The sequence below is a fragment of the Drosophila persimilis genome, unplaced genomic scaffold, assembly GCF_003286085.1.
Source record: "Drosophila persimilis strain 14011-0111.01,24,50 unplaced genomic scaffold, DperRS2 tig00000735-arrow-arrow-pilon, whole genome shotgun sequence".
Classification (NCBI taxonomy): Eukaryota; Metazoa; Arthropoda; class Insecta; order Diptera; family Drosophilidae; genus Drosophila; species Drosophila persimilis.
This window is the reverse complement of record NW_020825346.1, coordinates 902,810-915,602: the sequence shown is the minus strand read 5'-3', so window position 1 is coordinate 915,602 and position 12,793 is coordinate 902,810. Positions and strand designations below refer to the sequence as shown.

At 45.5% G+C, this 12,793-nt stretch overlaps 1 protein-coding gene and 1 long non-coding RNA gene across 5 annotated transcripts in view; one reads left to right on the top strand and one right to left on the bottom strand.

Moving 5' to 3' along the window:
• The window catches only part of LOC6599209 (AF4/FMR2 family member 4), a 79,335-nt gene extending 66,774 nt beyond the window's left edge, over positions 1-12,561 (bottom strand). For all 4 annotated transcript variants that reach the window (XM_026992479.1, XM_026992480.1, XM_026992481.1 and 1 more), the window contains exon 1: positions 12,499-12,561. The gene's annotated coding sequence lies outside the window, so the exon portion shown is untranslated. The remainder of the gene's footprint in view (positions 1-12,498) is intronic.
• LOC6599204 lies at positions 3,360-4,201 on the top strand. Its single transcript, XR_003409115.1, has 3 exons — positions 3,360-3,395; positions 3,457-4,082; positions 4,142-4,201. It is a non-coding gene; the product is annotated as an uncharacterized LOC6599204 (long non-coding RNA).
• Positions 12,562-12,793: the final 232 nt, after the last annotated feature.

Genomic DNA, 12,793 nt, shown 5'->3' with positions numbered 1-12,793 from the left:
GGCGTTGAGGAAATGCTGTTTGCATTTTGCGCATTTGACGAGCGAGCATGTCCCACGGCCACATCGGTCTCTCGGACTGCAATATTATTTCCAATTTTCGTTTTTATACCCTGTTTTTCGTCGACTACCAGGGCATAGTCCTCCTACATGTAGATTGGAAAAGAGGTAGCCTTAATGTGGCCGTGGTGCCTGCCGGATCAAGGGGCAGGTATCACATAGTCGGTATAATCGAAGTGGCGGCCAGTCTCTGGTTTCTTTTTTGGTCTTTTTGGTCAGGGCAAATGCATCATTCATTTGCCCCGAGCCCGGCCACTTGAGCAATTAGGCACACATCGAAGGGCACTGCTGCACTGCTGCACTGTGCACTGGGAGCGGACTCAATCGAATTTGCCACCTTTCGATATTTGTCCACTTGCAGCTGTCACAAATTGCCCCAAAAAATACGAATACGAATACGAGTGCGAGTTCGAGTATGCCAGAAATGTTGTCCTGACAAAGCAATTAAATTTCAAACCAGTAGTGCCGCTGCTGCACCTCCCCCTCCCCCTCCCCTGACACAGATACAGATACAGATACGGATACAGATTCGGAAGCAGTATTCAGCATTCGAATCGGCATCTATACGAGTTTAAGCGTATCAATCATGTAATGGCACTCCGTGTGGGAATGCAATCCACTGAATGATTTATTGCCGAGCCACCAACACCGACATGCAACCAAACAGATTCTGGCCCTGCCAATGGAGACTTTTGATTTCTGTTTTCCGATTTTTGATTTTTGATTTTCGATTTCTGATTCGAGATGCCTTTTGATTGCCGGCATTCGACATTTTTGCGGAATTCGCAAAATGCACTTGTTAAAGAATTTCCAAGCGGTTAAGCCTTTTGGCAGCCTTGCACCTGGGAGAGGCCTTCAAGGAGGAGCGCAATGCTTGAAAATGTTCCACTTGCATCAGGCAGTTCTTAAGTGTCTCGGGGACCTATCGTCGGCGTTCGCGTGAGTGCAGATTGATAAAGGCTACCCCCTCCCCAAGTGTATCTTTTGCAGTTTAAGCACAGGTGTAATATTATTAATCAGCTGGAAAGAGGACAAAGTTCTGGAGTAACTTTGCAGGAGTACGTTGCCTTGTTTATTAGCGTGGCTCTATCCTTAGTTACGCACCACAGTGATCACTTCTCGCAGGGTGTACTCCTGCATTCTGCTTCCTAGAGCAACCATTTCCATCTCCACCTGGCTGTGGCTGTGGCTGTCGCTGTGGCTGCGGCTGTGGCTTGGGCTAGCAGCCACGCGCCTGTTAAGCCGAGAGTGAAACCCGACGTTGCCAGGGTTATTAAACCGCTCGGCACGTTGCGGTTACCCCATCAAGCTGGATATGGCGCTGACGAGTACTACGACTACTACGACAAGGATGACGACTAAGCCAAATAAGCAATTTAAAAGCCACAAAGTCAGAGCCAAGACACAGGCTGTGGCTGAGGCTGCAAGGGAACGCTCGAAGGAGACCAATTTCAGCTAAATGGAGCAGAGGACATGAAACAGACGAGTATGGAGTCTGGTTACAGGCCTTACAGGTGGTGCCTATTTCTTACAATTTAAGATCCCCCCTTAAAGATGTACATATATCAAGTTGTTCAGCAATTTTCCTGGGTCGTTTTCGTTTTCCTACACAAAAAAAAGGGTAAATTTCCACTCTGGTATTTTAAAAAATCTGTGAAAAATCTTTGGAATCTTTAGCCAAAACTCATTCCGTGAGAATGGGGGATAGGCCCAACCCTTGGCTCAAAATGTGAACCCCATCCCCTATATCCACACCGCTTTGCACCTCTTTTCACTCCCCCAAAGTTAACCCGAAAGAAAAATCGATAAACGAAAATTGCTGAAAATAAAAAAACAAGTCGCATAAATATCAGAAAAGTTGGGAGAAGGGAGATGGCTCTCTGCCCTCTCTCTCTTTTTTTCTGCCTTTCATAAATGAAGGGACAGGGTGCTGTGTGGATGGGTGGATGGGTGGGACTTTGGAGGCAACTTTGCCTTTTGTTTTCGGATCTTTTTGCCGTAATTCCCTTTTTATGGCCAGCTTGCAGCGCAGTCGGCACTGGCAGCGACGCGTCAATGCTGTTCCGATAGAGATATTGCCAGGAGACAGGACACCCAGGAAAAGGGCAGAACAGAACAGAACAGAACAGGACAGGACAGAAGGTGGCGTCAAAGGATGCGGCTCGGGATGAGCAGCGGCAGGACACAAAGAGCTCAAAGTTTTGCTTTATTGTTTCCAAAATGTGCCAAAGTAGAATAAACAAAAGAGCCGCCAAAGACAGATGTTGAATGGCAGTCGGGGAGAGGGTTTCCTGCCAAGGGGGATGTCGGCGTGGATGCCAGGCTGGTCCAAAAGGATTCCGCCTTGGCTCCTGCCCGATTCAGCATGTGCTCCATCCACCCATTAAAAGTTCGCCCACACCGGTGTTGTTCCACAGGCAACGAAATGAAAACATCAGCGGACCTAAAGTCAACCCAAAACTCACCTCTGCCGCCCCCTCCTTCGCACGCCCCCCGAAAACCCCATTCCAACCGAAACACAGCCAACTTAACGCGTTTCTCCCCTTCTGCATCTGGAAACCCTTTAGCGACCAATCCCCTACCGCAAAATACTACTCTGTTCCGCATATGTACTTCTCTTCCACTTAGAATCCCACCGATCACATGTAGCTACTGCCATCTCTTCGAGACAGGCCTATCCTGCTATCCTATCCGACTGCGGATGCTTCAGACAATTTTATGGATCTGGGAGAAGGTTTTCCTTGTATATGTCATATGTTGGCTCCAGCATTGATTCGATGTGCAGCTACAGCCATCGATTATTCATCTGCAAAGTTATCGCTGAAACATCGTCACTAAGATAACTCGTGTTTACACTAGGGTAAATTCTTCTAGAACGCAGGTGCGTCTATTCGACCTATCGGTGCAACTTTCACCACGAATAAGAAGATAAAATAAAATTAAAATTTTGCGCCTAAAAATAATGCCTAAACATGCGCCTAAAACAAGTGCGTTAAACTAAATGTATCGTTCGATTTTTGGTGAGCCCTAGTAGCCATAGAGTCTCTGCTGGATATAGAAGGGAGGAGAAATTCGATGGTTTTCATCGTGTAAGGAATAGCTGTCACCAGCTCTACAAAGAAATTTTTAAAAATAATAATTTCATACTAGCGTCAAGTCTCTGTCGTTTATTTTTCTGTCGTTCTCCATAATTTTGTTGCTATCGTCGTCAGTAAATACAAAAATCAGCTGTTCTCATTACGCAATAGCGCGCTTCTGCTAAATTTCGTAATTTCCGCTTATTCGGATATCGGTAGTGATATCGGCCACCGCGAGGCACTGCTATTAAGTCGATAGTTGTGTGTATAAATGTGTGATTTTGGTATTTCTGCATATTTCTTACGCCGATTCTTGAACCAGGTTGGCAGTCCGATTGCGCTGCGTATTTGAAGAGATTGGCAACGCTACGACAGAACAAAAAGCGTGAAAAAAAAGGAAAAACTTTTCCGGGAGCATCGAAATCCGTCTGCGCAGGACAGCTTTAAGTGGAGACTACGATAAATTGGACTCAGGTCTTAGCTCAGCAGAATGGGAAGCATTGCAAATGCAAAAATCGTGGGCTACATCTGCCGCCTGTGCGTTCAGGCACACAGCATCGTGATCCACTTGTACAGCGATAGAGCCTCCGCGTTGAAGCTAATTGAGAAACTCCAATTCCATTTGGATCTCACCATTTCACAGGAGGATATTCGCCCCAAAGTGATCTGCCTAGAATGCTTTGCTCGTATCGAGGAAATCCATCGTCTCTGGCAGTCCGAGCGTCCTGCCCAAGATACAGAAAAAGTTCCTCAAAAAGATAAAGAAGATACACAAAAGGACGGCGACGATTCCTCCGATGCGGCCCCGATGGCCCCAAACGTGTCTAATGACTAGAGCGATGACCATCTGATCGATCTGTGCTTGCATCTACATTTACAAGACTACATTTAACTTCACACTGAACCTGAAATCGATCTCAATCTACTCAATATACCAACACTCCAGCGGTAAGGCTTACTCTAAGCTGCCACTTCTTTAATAATTATCTCTTCGATATCTTTCACAGGATCCCTCTAAAGACGTACCAGCCTGAAGCTCAACAGCCAATGTGATTGTTTATGAAAGCAATGAATTTCTAAAGCCTTTAAATAATAAAAAGTGCTAAAAAATACCTATAAAAAGCCTGTGGGCTGCCGTGGTCTGTCGGATGCTGTGTGTTCGCTTGTTAGATATTGTAAGGTCCCGAAGCTCGGGCATAGACTCCAGGGCTACCGTTTGAACATGGTCCCATATTCGACCATAAACGAGGTGCCAGCACGAGCATGTTTTTGAAATTAAAAGCAGACCACACTTGACTATTTGGGGGATCCGAGGAATAAGCTGACGGCATTTGCTGACAGAATACAAGTTGTGTATGTGCATAGATATTTTTCCGTTTGAAATCCGTAGTACAACTCCTCTGAACAATCAGAGCACTTCAGCCTGCTTAGACAGCAGAAAGGTACTCCGCTCTACCTTGCGATTGTATGGTCGTTATTGTTTTGTCTCCTTTGTTTATGTTTTTCTGGCCAGTTTTTCTTCTTCTTTCTGTGGTTGTGTGTGTGTGTGGTTTTTTTTGGGGGGCATTCTAATGAAAACATTGCGTGAAAGTGAGAACTAAACATTAAGAAAACAAAAAGCCAGCACTCGCCGACCCACACTGGGCCCAGTGTTGCACAATAAACAAAAACAAAAACAAGAAATAAAGGGCAAGGGAAAGGAAAACGAAAAAAGGGTTCAACTCCTCGGGAACAAACAAAGCCCCGTCCACAAGGGGGCGACAGCGGTGGGGAGTCCAAGCGAAATGTGTTTGTCATATGCAAAACAAAGCCAGGCATTGTGGAAAAAGGCAAAAGCGAATCAGTGGGTGAAGTAAATGAAAACAGCGCCACAGGGAACGGAACGTTGGGGGGAAGGGCGGAAAGCTCAGGCAAAAAAATGTGGCCAAAAATGCGGCCAACAATTTGGAAAACTCCAGAGAAGAACCTAAGCTCCAAGAACTCGATTCAAATTGGATATTAAGCGATGAAAGTACACTAAAATCCGATTGGAATCAAGAAACAGATTAAGACGACCCCAAGGCACTTCATGAGAATCGCCAATTAATTCAAGCTCTTACGCTGATTCCTCCTGGGCAAGAAATCGATCAAAGTGTTGTCAAAAATTGGGAGGGGGGAAAAGAGTTGGAAAACGCCAGAAAATGCGAGAATGGTAGAAAGCAAGAACTAACAATTGATTATCTATGTATGTAAGTAAATAATAAAGTGTGAAGAGCAATTCCCTAATGAAAACAATCCTTCAACCTTCATGCCAAGGTGTCACACAACACTCTCAGTTGCTGCCCCAAATACTCGTACATATAATAATTCTATAACAAATCAAGGCATGTGTAATCTTTGCTGAGCAATTTCTAAAAGAAGAGTCAGCCATCCCAATGCCTGGCATAGCAAAACTTTAGGCTCTGCCAAAGTGAAGAACCCTTCCTAAACTTAAGCCACGAGTGCAGCACCATCTTCTCTACTTCCGGACGGATTGTGAGAGTGACATTTTAGTCATAGTTGGTTACTTGTCAGTGCATGTCCATGTCCTGGTCCTGGTCCTGGTCCTGGACCCGACGGTCATCGGGCACATCCTGTCAGGTGGCGGCAGGCGATGGCAGGTGGTGGTAGGTGCCACAGTGTCGACGAGAAATTCGGTTTCATTTTCAAGTTGTGTGAGTCACACCGCAAGAACTCGGACTCCCAGACTCGAGTCTCCCCAGTGCCTTCTCCACCACCACCAACACCACCACCACCACCACCACCAAAAGTAGCTCAGCCTCTGTCAGTCGGCTGCCAGTCGGTGTCCTGTGGGCTGCGTACTGTGGACTGTGCTGTCATGTGTGACGCGTGGTTAAAAATTTGATATCCTTGAGCGCATAGGCAAAAACAAAGCCCATGCCCATGTACATGTACATATCACTCGGGCATGGAGAGTAGGCAGGGGAATATGGCAGGGAATATTGTAAAATAAAAAGTAATTTGAACATGAAGAGAAGGATGAAATGAAAGCAGAGGCAGAAGCAGAATGAGGCGCACTGACACGAAGGACAAAAGCAAATTGCTTCGAAGACCAAGTCAATTGCGAGCCCAAAGAAAATCAATGACTCGCATGGGTCACAGATTGATGTATAAAATATAGATATTCGTACGAGTATCCAATATACACGCACGCATGACTGCGATGGACTAGCATGTGTCCTGTACTGTAGGTCGTGCTATCTAATTTTAGTTCATAGCTCGGAAGGAGGGACGCCTCTCAGGCTCTGGACACTCAGCTCGAACTGATTGAATTTTCCATTGCTATACTATCTACCACGAATATGTCATGTGTACGCAGGCTTGCTCATTCTCTCTACCAGAAAAGCAAGTAGAGAGTGAGCGAGAAGAAAAAACCGAAATTTTCGAATTTGACACAGTAAAACTGACTATACCCGATTTGTGCAGTCCGTTTTGGATGAGCGAATCCATGGAAATAGAAAGCTGAATCCCACCGTATTGATTCGGTTGCCTGTTTCTGCAGGGATCTAATGTAGATCTCTTTCTGGACGTTGTGGGGTTGTTGGATTCCTGGCAGCAGGATCGATGTGGCTCTGAGAAAGTGGGTTGTCTCACAGATTGCTACGGCTCCGCATTTTCATTCCCTATTTGATGCAGTGCATGGTCTCTTGATCTCAAAGATGTGGAATTGGATTCGATGGTAGTACTATTCACTTTTTCGAGCACTTGCTTGAGCTGTAGAATAGTATGGCAAATCGTCGCTTAAAGACCAGCAACGGATGGCAATTTTTGAGCCAAACAATGGTTGCAATGTTGCAAGCCAACACTCGAACCCACAATTTCGATTCTCGGCATGCACAAATGATGTATGTGGGCATGTTCAGGGCATGGCCACCATTAAAGGATTTCTTCGTTGGCCGGAGGGGGCCTGCGAGTAGTTTGCAATTTCAATCTAATTTCACGAGTTGCAAAGTCGCATAGACTTTTATTCCCATTTCGGTTGCCTCTGCCATTGTGTGGCAAATGGCTGAGGAGGGGGTGGGGTGCGGTGCGGTGCAATGCCATGGTCCCTGTACCCCTGAACGATTTATATGCGTTGCACGCAGCGAGAGAGACAGACAGAGAAAGGGGCAAACGAAATGGCAATCCAAATGGCCAAAGTGCAGTTGAAATGGGGATAAAGAAGGGTAAAGTGAGCCGCACAAAGGGTGGATGCGGGGGGCGGCCGGTCACATGCCCCTCACCGAACCCCTCACAGGTGTGGCGGAGGTAGGAGGCAGGAGGCAGGACTCGACCGGCAGCAAATAAATAATATTTCTGCCCCGCTTTCGGGGCTGTGAAAGTTTTCGTTTCATTTCTGTGCAACCGTTTGGGGCGACACTGCTGCCAGGATGTTTCAGGATGTTGCCGCCAGCCTTGGGCCAGGGCAGGGCTGCGCAGTCCTGTGCTGTACTGTGCTCTTCTGGTCCTCTTATTGCTGGCCACGTTTTTATAGGCAAATGCAGTGGCATGTTTCGCATAGCGTGTGCAACATAAATTCACTTACCTGTCGCACACACACACACGCACACACAATCATACAGGACTCTCACAGATACAGATACATTCGCTGCAGGTGCAGGGCTCCCCCGCCCTTTTTCTCTGTGCCACATGTCTGTGCCTCGCAACAGTTGCTGGTTTATGGAAATTAAGCAAGTTTTATATCCTCGCAAACGGGTTGAATACCTAAACGATCTGAAATGCCGCCGTGTTTGTATGTCCGAGGATATATCTGCGGGCTATATTTAAGCCGGATTTGGCCGAGGTCATCCTGAAATTGCATCCGTGTGCGGCAGTGTTGTAAGATTGGGGTTAAGATAGCACAAATCTCAGGGATAAGTTGATTTATGCTTTCAAATCCCCAATCAGTTGGGGTCCAGGCTTGAAAGAGATGCCGAGGATATGGCAAAAATATGAAGAATAGAACGAAGGGAGTGAGACGAGAAGGAGTGCAGGAGTCAAACGAGATCGCGACAACCACTTTGCTACTTTGGATATTAACAATTTGGGACAGACATATCCAATGTCTACAGAAGGAATACGAGGGATAAAAGATAAATGAAAGATGGACTACGTTTGAAAGAGAATGATATTTATATCTCTTTATGGAACGAAGTCTATAAATAAAATACAGATGCAGATATGAAGGAATTTTCGCTTAAAATCGAATGGAATTTAATAGAAATTCTCGTTGAACTCAATGGATTCCCAAGAGAACAACATTCAGAGATGAATGACAATAAATAGAGCCATGAATGATACAAATGTACCAAGAGGCATACCATGAATGGCTATGAATGGCTATGTTGCAATTTAAAGAAATGAATTGTTAACAGTAAACTGTTAACTGTATTTTTTGCCTAGCCCCCGCTCTTTCGTGGGGGGAAATATACCATCAATGTGCTTTCTAGCTTGCCTTTTCTGATCTTGTATATATAATCCTTATTGAACGCGTTAAACTCCATAAATCCAAGAAAAACCTAAGAGAAGGGCATTCTAAACCTATCCATTACCCGTTGACCCTTTGTCTATGCTTTTCCTCCCTTTCCAAGGGTATGATATACTTCGATGCCGCCGTTTTCACCCTGTCCGAACACCGGAGTACTACATTGTCCTTTGCTGTTGTGTACGTAAACCCTTTTCCCCATTCGCTTCACTTCACTCCACTCTACTCCACACAATGCCAGGCCCCATATTTGGCCACAGCAAACATTTATTGCTTCAGCCCCGCTCAAGACAAAACAAAACCCACGAGGAGCGAGCAGTACGGAAAAAGCAAAAAGTAAAGAAAAAAAATCAAAAGCAAAAACAAAACCGGGAGTGAAAATCACCATACAAATGTAAGGAACAATGAGGAACAACGCCGGCAAAAACGGGGGAAACAACAACAGGCGACAATTGCAACGTGTCAGAGCGACGTTCGTTGCATATTAGTTAAGCACACACACACCGACAGACAGACAGGCAGACAGACAGAGACAGAGAGAGAAAGCAAGAGAGAGAAAGAGTGCCACACAAATGCATCTTACTGAGCCTCAGCCTCAGTCCGTGCCTGTGTATGGGTGTCTATGTATGTGCTGGCACACGGGGCGTATGCCCAATGGTTTTTTTTTCACTCACAACTGCGTCGAGGAGCCATATGCCAACATCCGGTTTTCGCACGCGCGCACACACACACACACATACTAGGGCACACAATGAACGATAAAAATGGCGATGGCGGTGGCGGAGACGGATGCAGAGGCAGAGGCAGAGGGGCAGGTATAGAGCCGTAGAGCTGAAGCTGTTTCAAGCCCCAATGACAACAAATGGACCATTTTCCGACCTACCTCCCCCTTATTTATACACGGTACTCGTAAATTACTTACAGGAGGAACTAGCATGCTCTAGCATATGTAAGGAGCAGACGAAAGTCCTTGCAGGCCGCATTAAAAATACGAGTATGCATACATACATGTATTCTTGATCAGCATAAACGTCTTTCTATCTATTCGGCAATATGGCAACCTCTTGAGCACTGAGATTACAACTAATCTGGAATTATTTAAAAGCGTTTTTCGGATATATAGATCTGAATGCACAAGAAATAAATCCAAGTAGCGGGTATCTCACTGTCGGCTTAAGTTTTTTGAATAGTCTGAAGACCTCGAGGATGAGAAAGTACCAGCAGCAGGAGAGAACGCAGAAACAGCAGCCCGAGACAGAGAAGAAGTGCACCAATTACTAGAGGATATGGCACAGTGCTGCTGCAATCGCCAACTGTTGCGGTCAATTAATGAACATCACGACGACGACAGGACCAGGCGGCTGCCAAACCGAAGTGATTCAGATTGGCGAAGGCAATCACTACCACAAAACGGTTTGTTACCACAACACCGGAGATTATGCAGGTGGGCGAAAAGCGCTTCGATTGGATGGGGGAAAAACTCCATTTCCGAAGTGCCTTGATTACGGTTCAAGTGCCCAGAAATTGGCCTCTGGAAGCAGCTCTTGGAGTCTATTATGGTTTGGCCATCAACCGACACAAACAAGGAATGTTTAAGCAGAAGGAAAGTGTTGGATGATGTCGAAAACGTTGATGATTGAAGGCATTCCCACGGAGCATAGAAGTACTAGCAGGACCTGCTGTGTAGAGGTAGTAATTACTGCCTCCTCTTTTGAATGGGAATAGATTTCTATGCATATGTTGCTCTTAGAACATAGCAAGTCGATGATTTCAAGAAATGATTAGTACACCCTTGGCCTCGCCCTCGCCCTCGCCATCGAGCTGGTTTGTAACCCCATTATGTCATTAACTATCAAGCCATGACTGACAGCAGTTTTAGTACGAGTATTTTTTTGTTGTTTTGTCCAGGGAGCTGGCAAGGATTGAAAACTAATTAGTGACAAGCCAGTGCAGCCATCAAGTTAATGCAATCAGAGTGGGTACAGATGATAGAGAGCGTTAGAGAGGGGCAGAGGGGCGGCGATGATTGCTTGTACCGAGAGGGTAGTACAGAGCGTGGGTTCAAAGGGGGGGCCAGTGTGAATACATTTCGATTAACGCTAAATTAGCTTTCGCTGAACTGAACGGAACGGAACAGAAGAGAAGAGACCCGAACGGAACGGAACGGAACAGAACGCAGCGGAACTGAGGCTCCGGCTCCGGCTCCGGCCATAGCAGTGTGCATCGAACAAAAGCCAAAACTGTCAGTGGCGGCTGATGACGATGCTGATGAGAGGGCGATGACGACAACGACAAGGCTGTATATTGGTATGGGGGTACTGGGTACTGTGTGGGGATGGGGGTGGGGCACTTATCTTACTGCCGTTCTGTACTGTTCCGTTATGTTCTGTTCATATCCTTGTGCATTGTCAGCCCCATTGGCCATGGCGTGTCGTCCAATGCATTTGGCTATGATTCACAACACAAAAGATGCAGCAGCAACAGCAAAAGCAGCAGCAGCAGCAGCAGCAGCATCATCCCAAGGAGGCAACGTGGAGGAGGGCCCTGTAAAAGTTCTGGGTAGCGGATAAATAGATGTATAAGCGGGTTCTATCTATACAAGAATCCCAGCCCCAGCCCCAAACCCAATCTTTGGTTGGGTGTCGGTGTGTCTGGCAATTTGCTAGGCAAAAGCTGACAAAACAAGTCCCTGACCCCAAAATGAAGGCAACAAAAAGCGTTGGCTGCTTTGTCAGCTTTCATCCCCGCACCACCCCACCCCTCCCTTATCCTTATAACCCGCCCCAGTCGGCCCCTTGGGCTCTATGCTAATAACCAATATTTTAGAGCCAAACCGCCGTCTGCCGTTGAAATTGTCGCCAGCAACAAAAGCAACACACAGAGGGATAGAAGGGAAAAAAAAGCAAGAATGGAAGGATTTGGGCTTCGGTAGGTGGAACTCTGGATACCCTTGCCGAGTCGTTGATATAGTCATTGGATGTGGATCAGTCTCGGACACGCCCTACAAAGAAAACACATCCAATTTGTATCGCCACAGATGGTTCAAATGGATGAGAAATGTTTTCTCTTCTGGAAGAAAGCATAAATACCCTCTTTAAGGGTATACGAAAAAGTTTTCACAGATAGCTGAATCATGCCGCTGACAAAGGAGCCGTTGCTAGGTGATGGCGGGGTCGGGTTCGGGCCCGGGCCCGGGGTCTGGGCGGGTGATGCTAGAAGGAAGTCGAGAATGGGAGGTTCACTACAAGGCATTAATTTAACAGGATAATTGAAAATGAATAGTTGCATGTGACCCGGAGTCAGAGCCTGAGTCTGAGCAGAGCGGAGGGGTGTAGAGCCGGGGTAGAGGGACCACGTGGGGGCGACAGCATCCGTATATGCGACAAATCAATGCGGAACCCGGAAGGGACCGAAGATAATAATTTAGAGGGAATTTCCCTTGAGCCGAAAGGGGGATTGGGGATGAGAAGTCTTTGATATTTATTTATGGACTATTTTAAATTCATTCATATGTCATTCGTGATGTCTTTGTACATAATTCAAAGATAATGAAATCGATCGATCAAAGTTTTATTTAGGGTTCATTTATTTTGGGATTGTAGAATATCCTTTGTTCTTTAATGGTTGATTTGATGGCACACAAAAAACTATCTGTGAACAAAGTCTTTTCATTATCTTATGTATCTTAAGCATAAATTATTGACCAGCAATTTAGATTCCTTTCATAATATTTCGATCATATGATACTTATTAAAGAATTGAGAACACTTTTTGGAGATATTTCATTGAAAATATCCAAATATTTACATAAAGATACAGATATGTATGTATATTGGTTTAGATCTATTATATGTAGCTTACCTTTAGCCACTAGCTCATATGCTTTGTGGTCAATGAGGGCTTTGCCTGGGGCTGCGATTGTGATTGCAATTATTTGGTTTAGATTTCGATATTTGGTTTGGTTTGTGTGATTCGTGTTTTGGTTGATTTGATTTAAAGAGAATTTTACATGAAGAATTTGTGATTAGAAACACTTTAGATTTATGTTTTAGATTTAAGGCTTAGAGATTGATGTCTGTTTTTTTTTTTTTTTGGGCTGTGGTTCGGGCTTCGGCTTCTTAGTTTGCCCCTATGCAACATTGGTTCTTGGCTCCAA